The sequence below is a fragment of the Eumetopias jubatus genome, unplaced genomic scaffold (genome assembly GCF_037043125.1).
Source record: "Eumetopias jubatus isolate StellerSeaLion01/CBP00866 unplaced genomic scaffold, mEumJub1_p1.0 scaffold_10, whole genome shotgun sequence".
NCBI classification, from domain to species: domain Eukaryota; kingdom Metazoa; phylum Chordata; class Mammalia; order Carnivora; family Otariidae; genus Eumetopias; species Eumetopias jubatus.
The window spans coordinates 24,341,332-24,353,975 of NW_028274816.1; the positions used below are offsets into that span (position 1 = coordinate 24,341,332).

Consider the following 12,644-nt stretch of genomic DNA (forward strand, 5'->3'; position numbering starts at 1 on the left):
TCTCCTGGAACTTAGAGCCTAGTGGGTCAAGCAAACAAGTAACAAACAAAAAATAATAGCGTAAAACATTATAACAATAGAAGCCTGTTGTAAAGTCACTTTGTGACATGGGTGTTCACCTTCTTCTAATCCTGACTCCATCATTCCTTTTTCTTCAGAGAGGCCCAAGGAGCCAAAATCTCTAGCGCACCCCTCTTGCTGGGTATTTTACAGTCTTTGTGCCCAGGATGGTGACCTTTATAAATGCAACACATTCCTTCCTTTGTCCTGATGCTTCTCCTTTGGTTTGTCCAATAGGAGGGCTCAGTAGAAGGGCTCAAAGGAGGGAAGCAGTAAGAAAGTGAGGCCATAGTATTTATTACTCTGGCTTTCTCCCTTTTGGGCTCAGAATTGGTTGCATTTCTCTATTGAAGACCATAGCTCCTGTCTGCAGCCCTTTCCCACAACTACTACTCTTGCCAGGTTCTGGCAACCCCACCCTCCTTGGCACCTTGAGTTCTAGGGGTGGTAATGGCTCCTATGCTCTTGCTAGCCCCAAGGTGCTGCTTCACTATCCCTTCTGGGTTTCCCCAAACCCATGTCACACCTCGGCAAACAGTCCCTTCATTAAACTCTTCTCAGTATCTCGATTTGAGCGTGTGCAAATTGCTTCCTGCCGGGCCTCTGGCTGATGCAAAAAATAGACACGGCACACATGTGTGTGCACACACACATGCATACATACACTTTTAAAAAACAGAGTATTTAGGCAGAAGATTTATAGAGTAGGTCTGTCCAATGTTGGGATTTGTGGTGAGTACATTATGAAGTCACTTCTTATGATTCCTAGGCCAGATGATGCATCCATCATGCAAGGCAGCAAGCCCCTGAAATTACATCAGATTTACAACATAATAAACTTTCATTAAGCTGAAGCTACATGAAACTTATTCCCCTTCATTCCCAGGACTGAACAAATGCTGCTTAAATACTTAGTGAAGCCAGGTCTCTCCCAAATTGGTAATGCTTGTATGAGGATGTTAGAGAGGATGAAACCAGGAGACACAGAACATGCCACTCCTTGGAATGTCCTAGTAGCTGGTTCCTACTGATATTGTTGGCATCAGTTTTCCTCAGCCATTCACAATGAGACACATGAGGCTGCTCACTGAGGTTGATCTGTGTTTGCACCCACCATACAGGTTCCTGAGTGCATTTTAATCACCGTGTGTCTTGTGCTTTATGGAAGGGTTTATGCTATTTGGTTGCTTTCTCTTCTGATATTGCACTGGATAAATCAGTTGTGATCATTCCTTAGCATTTCAGAGAGCAAACACTCCAATGATAGAATGGAAGTGGTTCACCAGGAGGCATCTCCTAAGAAGACATAATTCAGGAACATGGCGCTTGAACATGTAGGCTTATCTCTGTGCTCTCAGTCTCACTAAAATGAAAGTTTAGCTATAAAACATAAAACTATACAGACAACAAACATAGAAGAGGAAGTTATGGCAGATAAGAAGTGTCAAGAAAATTTTGGAAGCTGAAAAATAAATGGACTGGTGGTAACTGATTTGGCAGGTAATAGAAAGGTGGAACTACATGCCTGCAAAAGGCAAAGTCAAGAATTGAGCCAATTTGAGGTGCTAGAACATAAAGATTCTCCTATTGGAGACCCTGGCTATCTCTGCAAGTGTGGGAATGGGTAGGGCTGGGAATAGGACTGTTTGGAAGTTGGATAAAAGATAAGTGATCTTCTAGACTCCTTATACTTCTTTGCTCAACTTTATCAGAAGTTTGGAGTTCTGGAGAGGCTGTAGTGATACTAGTCTCCATGCACATGGGGATTAATTGAAGTCTGTGTGCTGAATGGTGACACATCCTTGCTCCTGTCTGCCACTTGGTTGGGAAACATTGTTGATCATCTCCAGGCTGGAGACTGGAGGATTCTTTTCTGAGTTGAAGTTTCCAAGAGGAAAGATCTACAGATACTGTCAGCTGGGACTTCAAGGAAACAACCAGATCCCCTCCTAAATACAGAGGACATCAACCCCCCACAGAACTTCCAACAGCTTTTTAAAAAGTGTCTGTTTTAAAAATATAAATGAACAGATGGTGTTCCCCCAGACACTTAAGGAAAACTTTATCTTGGTGACAGGAATGAGCAAAGAGAAAGAGGAACTCAGAGGAGATAGAAACAGTGCAGAAAGCAGTCGAAAATGTAAAAACAAAATTGAGATACTCAGACAAGGTGAGATGCCACATCCATCAAATAAGAGTGGGACGGTATTTTTAAAAGATAGTTCAAGATAAGAAATTGCCCCCAAGTACCGAGGAAACAAGTGAATATGGTAGAAATTTCATACAAAGATTAAAAATTTCAGAGAGTAAAATAGTTCCAATCAGCATCAGTTTTTTCAGTAGAAGTTCTGGAAACTAGAAAACAGTAAACCTTGGGCAAAAATTATTTCCAATGTAGAACTTAAGAACCAGTCAAACTGTTGCTTAAGCATGATGGTAGGATTTACCTACTCTGTCCCTTTTCTGAGAAAGTTATCGAAGGGTGTGCTTTGATAAAGATGAAAGAAACTAAAAAAGAAGCATGAAGATCCAAACAAATAAATGATTTAACACTAGAAGGAGGCAAATGGAATTCTTGGGATAATGGGGAAGAGGCCTTTTAGGATGACTGCTGGGCAGAAGGCTTAAAATAGAAACCTAGTCTAGTTTGGAGCAATAAGACATAGGGCTGTAGGATGTCTCTGAGGAAAAAAAAAAAATGATTGGTATAGATAATCTGATGTGTTTAAACAAATTTGTAAGAAATTTATAAGTGGCAAGAATTTGGGGATAAATTAATGTACATATGTAGAAAACCAAGCAGACAAAAAACAAAAACAAAAACAAAAAACAACAAACCCCAAGAACATTACTAACTCCTGGAAAAATAAAAAGGCTGTGCCAGAAAAGAACTGTAACTATAATAAACCACAAAGCTTATGTGTGAATAATGTTTATTTGGTAATAATACAATTACAGTGTAGACAGAAAGTATTGTGTTAACAAAAAAGATTATATAACTATATCAAAAAAATGGCATGGGTGTATACATACACACATGTGCTTAGGGTTGTAAGAGATCTGAATCCCCAATTTTCGTAGTGTGAAGTCAATAGATAATAGTAAAAAAAGCCAAAATCAAGAAACATAAAGAAAAGCAGATTAGTTAGAAACATGGAGGCAGACACCAGAAGAAACAATTAAGAAGGTAGAAAGTGGGAGATTGCTCTGGGGAGCAGGAATCAGGACTGGAAAGAGGGTGAAGTGAGGAATTGCTATTCCTCATTAGAGGCCTTGCAGAAATACTTCTATTACATGGGTTATTTTGTTAAAAGTAAATTTAAAAACAATTCTAGTGAGAATCTGTCTTTTTCATTTGTTTATGTTTCTTCTTTGGTCATGGTTAAGGGATAGACTCATGATGATATGTGTTGGTAGTGCTATCTGGGTGCCAGGCACTTGGTTAAATACTGGATGTGCATTTTCTCATTTAATCCTCTTGATAGTCCTGAGATGTTGTTTCTTTTACTCCCTTTTATAGAGATAAAGGAATTTAAGTTCAGAGAAGGTAAGTCATTTGCTCAAGTTCCATAGCTCTCGATGATTCTAGAGCCCACATGCTTGCCTCCCTCATCTCCCCTACCTGCCATCTCTCCATAACAGCCAAGCATCTTCCTGTGATCTGCTCCCCTCACCATATTTTTAGTGAGGCTTTGCTCATGCTAGTCTTCCCACCTAGAGAACAAACTTTATTGCTCTTCTGACCTGCCTCCTCCCCTTGCCTCCTAAACGCAGCCCAACTTTTTCAAGTTACTGTTTTGAAGAGCAGCAATGACCTGGTGGGGATGCTGCTAGCTGAGTAGCTGAGCTCCAGGATACAGTGGAATGTAGGACCTGGGACGGCCCTATTTATAGCTGTACTTCTTACTAGCTCCATGACCTTGAGAAGATTATCTAACTTTACTAACTTTCCTTGTCTGGAAAATGGGATAATAATGGTAATTACTTTATTGGATTGTTGCAAAGATTAAATGAGTTCATATATGTGAAGTCTTTAAATTACAACTGGCACATAAATGTTAGCGATTATTATTATTATATGCAATAAATACTGTTGACTGGTTTACAGTTGATTAACAATTGACAGTTTGTGGATCTAAATGAATAAATCATCAGTCCTCTAGAATAAAACATGAAACTGTTCTTGAAGACATAAGCCACATACTTCTTGCCCACTGGATTTCCTTCAGGTTAATAAAACAAAGAATTTTTACTGTTGCCTACCCTCAACCTCCGTTTTTGCCTCCCCTAAGTGGCCATCTTAGGTTGAGTTATCCTAATCTAAGAAGGGGATTTTTGTTGAGTGGATTTGGGGGAAGTATATATGAGAACAACACTGTTAAGGGTCTTGGGGAGGAAGCAGGATTGGGCAAAGGAAGGAATCGAAGAGTGATGTTGTGACCACAGAGGCCTTCGTTGATCCTATGTGAAGGCCGTGGGATCTGAGTTGTCTCAAGTCAGGGAGGGGGTGGGCCTTTGTATGCCCACATAAACAGTCATAGAATGTGAGCTGTGTCTGAGGTGGTGGCTCTTTGGCCAGAGATGCAGTTGTGAGCTTTCAGCAGCTAACTCTCCTGGCAGCTGCAGAAGTGAGCATCTCAGACAGATGGAAGGGACGGGGCTACTCATCACAGCCTCCATGTCAGTGCCCCTCTCTCTGGCAACTAGAATTTTCATGCTGCCTCGGCATTTAAAGTTGGGAAAGAGGGTAGTCCTTTAGATGTATGTATTCTAAGGTTTTTTTTTTTTTTTTTTTTTTACCCTCTGTATTTCAGAACATGTTATGTTGTTGTAACAGATTAACTCTCACTTTCCAGAGGCTTTTTTTTTTTTTAAGATTTTATTTATTTATTTGAGAGAGAGAGAGAGAATGAGAGACAGAGAGCACGAGAGGGAAGAGGGTCAGAGGGAGAAGCAGACTCCCTGCTGAGCAGGGAGCCCGATGTGGGACTCGATCCCGGGACTCCAGGATCATGACCTGAGCCGAAGGCAGTCGCTTAACCAACTGAGCCACCCAGGCGCCCTCACTTTCCAGAGGCTTAACATGACAAAGATTTATTCCTAATTTACAGTGCATATTTAGCAAATTTAACTCAGTTTAGTGGTGGATGGGGATGTGTTCCACACACTAATTCAGGAACCTAGGCTCTTAGGTCATCATCTCGAAGCAGTCCACCTAGAACTTGAAACACAGAGCCTCCTTTGTGGCTGAGGAGGGAACCAGAGTGTCACATGCCAGTTGCTAATGCTTCTGCCTCACAGATGTACATATCCCTCCTGCTGAAAGACCAGTAGCTACACCTAGCCATTTGACTCTAGTTGCAGGAGAGCTGGGAGATGTGGAGGAGCCACAGAGACGCGGGGGGCCGCTAAAGCTTTGGCTTCACTCAGGGCGATTCCCATTCTCAAGGAAGGAGGACAGCAGATTAATATCTGCCACCAGAAGGAAAGAAGTAGGTTTGAATGTTTACCTCTAGTCATACCCTAAGTCATGGTCTTTACATTGCTACTCATTAGTGAGCTTCAGGGAATAATTGAGCCCTTTAACGTTGCCTGAAAAATCTTACATGTTTACACATGTTCCTGGGATAGAGTCCATACTTTTAGCAGATTCTCAGAGGGGCCTGTGACTTCAACAGTGTTAGAATGCACTGTGTTACTGGGTTGCTATCTATTTTATCAGTCCTTGGTTTCACCTACACAACAAAATAAAGGCTCAGGCTTTGCCTTTACCTAAGTGTCAAGATTCAGATTTGAAAATTGGAGACAGGAGTTGTAGTGTGTGGGGCTGCCTTTCCCCTGAGCCGGCTGCCCACTGTGCACCTGAAGCATGATTCCTGACCCCAGCACGATTCCTGGTTTCTGTAGTGACCGAGACCTTGCGCTGGCCAGTGGGGCCCTGCCAAGGCTCCGGTCTGAGCTTTTCTTAACTCTGTGGCCAGGTTCCCTCATGTATTGAATAGAAGATCCAGTTAGTGATGGTTACTTCTGGCCCTAAGTTTTTATGACTCTGGTTATAATCTATAGATGAAGTCAGCAAACGTTTTCTCTAAGGTGCCATCACCTTGCCTCCCACAAAGACCCCAAATGATGTTAATCTCCTCATCTTCCCAAACCAGTTATCCCTTTATGTTTTGTTCCTAATCACTGGTAAAGCTTTTAATATGGATGAAGTGAAAGCTATTGCTTTTATACACGTTTTCTTCATTACTGTTATTGAGTAACTGATATTATCTTTCATGTGTACCAGGGGACTTCCTTGTAAATAGCAAATAGGTATGGAAAAAAGTAGCCTTTGAATAGTATTAGACACCTAGCTGTTACGTTGCACTTTGATGAGAGGCAGTCTGCATATATATCCACTTTTGAAATAGGAAGCTATTTACCCTTGAAAGCAATTCACAGAGGAGGTTGAGTGACACCAGAATTTACCTGACATGAGCCTTGTTGGCTCCAGTCATGACTTGGAGGTCTAGGTTGGGTGAGGAGAGAGAAGAAAATTTTAGGAAGGCTGGGGGCTGTTGTTTCATCGAGGTGACCTTTGTTGCTATCCGATAAGAATATAGCTCCCATTCTGCTTTCACTGTTGACCGCGTTTCTGTGCCTTAGATTTCTATCTGCGTTCGGTGTAAGGTCCTCACAGACCAGGGCCTTATTTATCTTTATAGGACCTAAGTTTTGTCATCTTCCCTCTGGCACTCTTGGCAGAGTAAATGAGAGAATGAAGGAATGAACAGTGTGTAGGATTTTAGGACCCAGTAAAGTCATTCTCATTCTTTGGATTTTCTTCTCAGTCACATCCCAGAATGAAACACTCCTGCCTTTTCCTCTTCTTCCTCCCTTTCCTCTTTCTCTTTGTTCATTGGTACCATCTTTTCACATGAATTATACACATCATTCACTTAAAAATTAACTTCTGGACAACCATTATACTTGAATTGTGTGTCATTCCAAATGGCCTTCGTGGACTCACTGATTTTACGCTGGTGGTCTTTGAATGGATGACTTTGAGCTCAGGCAGTAAAGCAAAAAGGGAATTCCCAAGATAAGTTTTGCAAATGTTGGGAGACTCCGGAATGCTCCAGTTAGATGCCAGTTTCTGTCTTCAAAATGGGAGACACGGGTTACTGCATTCTACTCTGTTAGCCATCTCCTGGTGATTCCTGCTAGACCCCTCTCCTGTGGCCCAGACAAGGTGAGTTCCATGACATCCAGAGAAAACACTAAGCTCTAGCTTATCTCCCCAGAGTTTTGCTAGTAGCTTTGTTCATTTTTCACTCACCTGTGAATTTTCCATTTAGAAAGTATGATTAATATTCCACAAAAGAAGAAAAATCTCTCCTTCGGAGATTTTCTTACCAACTACATTGCATTTAAATTAGTTGATATGAGAATGTCCTCCTTTCGCTAATCAAGATTCTATACCTATTCAAGATCCAGAGGATCTCCCTCCCATGAACTTATCAGTATGAAGTGACCTTGACTTTCCTTGAGCTCAGGTACAAGTTGTTGGTCATTACTTTTTGTACTGACATGGTTTCTTAGTGTTATTTTGAACCATTGATTAAATCTTGCCTTGGCACTTCACCATTTTATTTTCATTAGTCAGATGAAACTTAAGCTCTTGGAAGTCGAAGATAAGGTGTTGTGGGTCTTTGTAAATCTTTTGACATTAAGTATGGTGCAAAGGTACACAGGGAAATGATTGAAGCTCTAAGTAGGTCATAAGCGAATGCATCTGTGGTTGTTTTTATATATTAAGATTTTCCCTATTTGATTTTTGAGAATAGTTACAACCCCACTTAAAACAGGAGAACACTTTTCTGCCTCCGCTGCCGCCATGGCGCCCGTGAAAAAGCTTGTGGCGAAGGGGGGCAAAAAAAAGAAGCAAGTTCTGAAGTTTACCCTTGACTGCACCCACCCTGTAGAAGATGGAATCATGGATGCTGCCAATTTTGAGCAGTTTCTTCAAGAGAGAATCAAAGTGAATGGAAAAGCTGGGAATCTCGGTGGAGGGGTTGTAACAATTGAAAGGAGCAAAAGCAAGATTACTGTAACTTCTGAGGTGCCTTTTTCCAAAAGGTATTTGAAATATCTCACCAAAAAATATTTGAAGAAGAATAATCTCCGCGACTGGTTGTGCGTAGTTGCTAACAGCAAAGAGAGTTACGAGTTGCGTTACTTCCAGATTAACCAAGACGAGGAAGAGGAGGAAGATGAGGATTAAAACGCATTTATCTGGAATATTTTGTATGAGTTCTTAAATAAAACTTGGGAACCAAAAAAAAAAAAACAAAAAACAGGAGAACATACGTTACTGCTACTATTTAGGGGATTATTGTGATTTGAAATGTGCCCTTGAAGAATACTTAATATTTTGCAAAGTATTTTCACCATTCATTTCACATAATTTTTGTAGACAAGGGAAGGTAAATTAACAGAGAAGCTGAAATCTCAGCGATTATCTTGCCTGTCACGTGGTGATTGAATGAACGGCTAAGGGGACAAATGGATTAATGCAATTAAGGAAATTTTAACATGAACTGGTATCAACTGATATAGAATAACTGTTAATAATTGCATCATGGCTATATTTTAAAAAATTATCAGTGATAGATATATACTGAAGTATTAATGATTTAAATAACATGATGTCAACAATTTCCTTTAAGTACTAGAGCAAAATAAAAATAAAAATACTGGAGCAGACAACAACAAAAAGTGAGAGGAGAAAAATCTATGAAAAAGACTGCACAGTATACAAAAATTGTCAAATGTACACTCAAAACTGGAAATAACAGTAAACCTGCAGTTTCCATAAAAAACAAAACAAAACAAAACAGAATCCGAATTGGAACTGTTTGATTTTGAGTTGAAGGCTAATGCTTCCCTCCCTTCGGCGTTTGGGGCAGTGGTAAGTGCAGTATCTCCTAGAACAGAGTTGTGTAGGAGCGTGTGGGGCACGGATTCCTCTTCCCCAGCAGAGCTTTCTTTCAGCATCTGCTCTCTTTCCTGGCAGAGAGCTCCTGAAGTCACTTTTGCATTCACCACTTGGCTTTGCCATTTTGTATCATTTAACCTTTCTCAGTCTTTTCCTGGATGCGTTAGGTGTCTTTCGGCTAAAGAAAAACACAATCCCATTTCTGTCACTTGCACTGTGGGAAAGCTGAGGCAGTAACCTCCCTGAGCCTCAGTTTTCTTATCTGCAAAGTGGAGATGAAATGGGACCTGCCATGGCAGGTGAGAGGATTAGCTGAGGTAATGTCGCCTGCTTAGCCCTCTCCTGGCATATAGCAGGTGCTCACTAAATATTTTCCCTCGGTACTGTTGATAGAATTGGAGACAGGCACGGAGAAAAAAAGGATTTGGGGACAATGTCATCAACAGTGGGTGTGAATGAATATTTCCTTAGTTGCATTAAATTAAATTTAACTCCTCTTCCTAAGGGAGGCGCGTTGATCCAGGGAGCAGTGAGGGACAGGGATCAACCGCCACCCACACAGAGGAAGGAAAGGTGTGGGAGGACTATAGCAATTAAAACTGATACGTTAGATGGGATGCGTTGCTTCTTACAAATCCTGGCAGTGCAGGACCTCCTTTACATTCATGGGAAAAGATGAAGAGTAATCCTGCCCCCGGATGTGGTCTTCCTTTCCAGGAGAAGGGGATTGGCCCAGTGCAATTGCACAATGTGCAAGGATGTAAATCCGATAATGTCATGCTTTAAAAAAATCAAGAAAGCAAGCCCTGCTGATTGCTTATATGGACAGCTGGCGCACCTTAAGAAGTGAGAGCGGTTCAGGCGGGAATGTAATAAGGCCCAGGAAAGTGGCAGCATGAAAGGGATGACCTTTATTTGCAATCATGGCTGAGATTTACAGTTTATTACTGATAGCTTTTATAAAGAGCCATTCAGTTCAGAGGTGAGAGGTTTGTCATCTGGAAATGCAATTAACTTTACCTTATCCCAATCCCCCTGGTCTTAGTGCGAGAGCAGTACTCCAGCAATATCATGATTTCCCCTCTAATTTCATTTCTGTCTCCTGCATCCCTAGGTCCCTGGCATTAACGCGGTTGCATATTTTCACTATTATTATTTTTTATTATTGCTACTCACTGTCATTGGTAGCCAGAAGGCACTTGTGTATTTTTTTTTTTTTAGATTTACATTATTTGATTTCCGAATGAGGAAACCTCAAAGCATAAAGCCCTTTTAAACCACAGCAGTTAGAGAAGCCTACAGAACCAAATGTGTGCTGTCTTAGGTCCCTGAAATTAATTATGGAAATGGAGAGCTGGTATCAAGGTGAAGCTGTTTGACAGAAAGATGGGGGCCCTGAGAGTTGAAAGCCTCACGGTGCCTCCTCCTTCAACCCTGGACACACAGTGCCTAGAAGGATGCCCGCTCCCCTGTGCCTGTTCAGGCACACGAGCATGTGCAGGAAGCCCTACACAATTGGAAACATGAAAAAATGAAAGCGATTTTGGCACCCCTGCTGTGTGTGTATGAGAAGTCCCGAAAGGTCTATTTTTGTTTCACAGGTTCAGTTTTATGACCCTCTCTTGTCTGTTAAGTCAGGTCTGCAGGAATTTAAGAGCCAGACACAAAAGCAAGAATTTAGTACTTTTTGCCAGTTGGTTTAGGTTATTTGAAATATAGCCTAGTATATTTTCCACACTAGGCTGCTGCCAGATAGAACAGAGGAGGGAAGTGGTTCCAAGAGCCTGCATCCTCAGATTTTTCAACCTTTGAAGAATGGAGGGAGAGGCGCGGGATCCTACTGCGGGCCCCATCACTTAATGCCACATTGTCTGCGGCTCTGGCACCCCCCCCCCCCGCCTCCAGATCACCCCTCCACCTGCCTTATAAAACCCCAAACAGAGAGACCTTTTACAAATTCCTAAGGCTCTATCTGAAAAGTATTTCCTCTGGGGTAAGGTAAGAGCAGAATAATTACTACCCCTGCGTTTTTCATCCCGATTTTATTGTGGCTATTATTTTCATCAGTGTTAGAGGTTAATATCCCTATTTTTCCCCTCCACTGCCTAAATATAACTGGGGCTCAGCGTACAGCCAAACCAGGTAGTGGAGGAAATAGCATTGCCACCAAAAGAGGTTTGGATTAGTCCATCTGAAATGAGGGTTTGGGGCCCTAGGGTAAGAATTACCCTACTGCAGCTGATAGCAGATAGATTTAAACCCATAGTATTTCTTTTCTCAGCTGAGAGAGGTCGGGTTAAAAGATTCAGAAGGTGAATAGAGCATGAAACGATGTGCTTATATAACTATATTGGTGTTACAATAGAATGGCATCTCTAAGAATAAAAGCATCCAAGAGCCATTTTTAATAGGAAGAAAGGAAAGTGGGAGCTTCAGTTGAGCATCCTTAAAGAACTCTTTGCAGGCAAAGCAGGGTTGAAGGTGCTTAACTTAAGGGACCGTGCTAAACTTGAGGGGGATATATTCAACTGCCCTTTTTCATAGAAGTACCTTTAAAATTAACTTTTAGAAGTCTGGCATTTTAAACCTTGTTTGTCCCCAGGCTGTGTCTATGTTCAAAGAATAGAAATGGAGAGGGCAAGCATGGAAGCTGGAGGGGGAGCGTTTCAAAGGCTAGCGGGGGATTCCAGTTGAGATCCTATGTGGACTTAGGTCAAGGTACTGGCAGCGGAGATGGAGAGAAGTAAATGGATATGAGATAAAGTTTGGAGGCAAAGCCTACAAGATACACCTACATATTGAATAGGATTAGGAACCATTTATACAAGGAAGTCAAGAAAACTACATCCCAGAGCCTATGTATCCATTCACACGGGCTGCCTCCTTAGAGTTCCAAACGGTACAGAATCGAAAAGCCATTCCCACTTAGCACTGCTGTCCTGCTCTGATAAACTTAGGTAGGTACTCAGTTACTATCTGTGGCTTGGTGATGTGGCCCAGGTGCTTTCTGTGTGATCAGTGCCTCCAGCCATGGAACTCAATAGCACATGCCCATTCCCTTCCCAGACAGTACCTTCTTCAGAGGGCATGTGTAGAACAGCATATTTGTTCCATTACCTTCCACATCAAAGCTACCAGCCTTTCTGCAGGTTCTCTGCAAAAAGCCCTCCCACCCACTGCTTATTCCTTCTATTTTACACACCTTTGACTCTGGTGTAAGCAGAGGTAGCTCTTGCCTCCTCCTTCATTGATCTCCTTCCTTTCTCCCATTGTCCTTGTTTCCGGTGTCAATTTCCTGCTTGGAAGCCAGAGAAAGCATACATCAGAAATGTTTTAGAATGCATATCAGAGCCTAGCCCTTCTGCACTCAAAACCCCATCTTATGGCTCCCATCCTTCCCATGGTCTCTAAGACCACACCACATCCAGTCCCTGCCTTGCGGCCACCCCCATCCCTCAAACATCTTCTTTCACCAGAAGCAGCTTTAGTTTCAAGTGAGTGAAGTTTAAGTTTCATGGACCCTCCTTTGCACAGGCCCTTTCCAAGATCTGGGAGGGTCCCGAGGCAATTTTATATTCAGAATTTTATTTCCTGTGTCGTAAAA

At 41.8% G+C, this 12,644-nt stretch overlaps 1 pseudogene; it reads left to right on the forward strand.

The window, feature by feature from the left end:
• Positions 1-7,925: 7,925 nt before the first annotated feature.
• On the forward strand, positions 7,926-8,386 carry LOC114202275 (large ribosomal subunit protein eL22 pseudogene; annotated as a pseudogene).
• Positions 8,387-12,644: the final 4,258 nt, after the last annotated feature.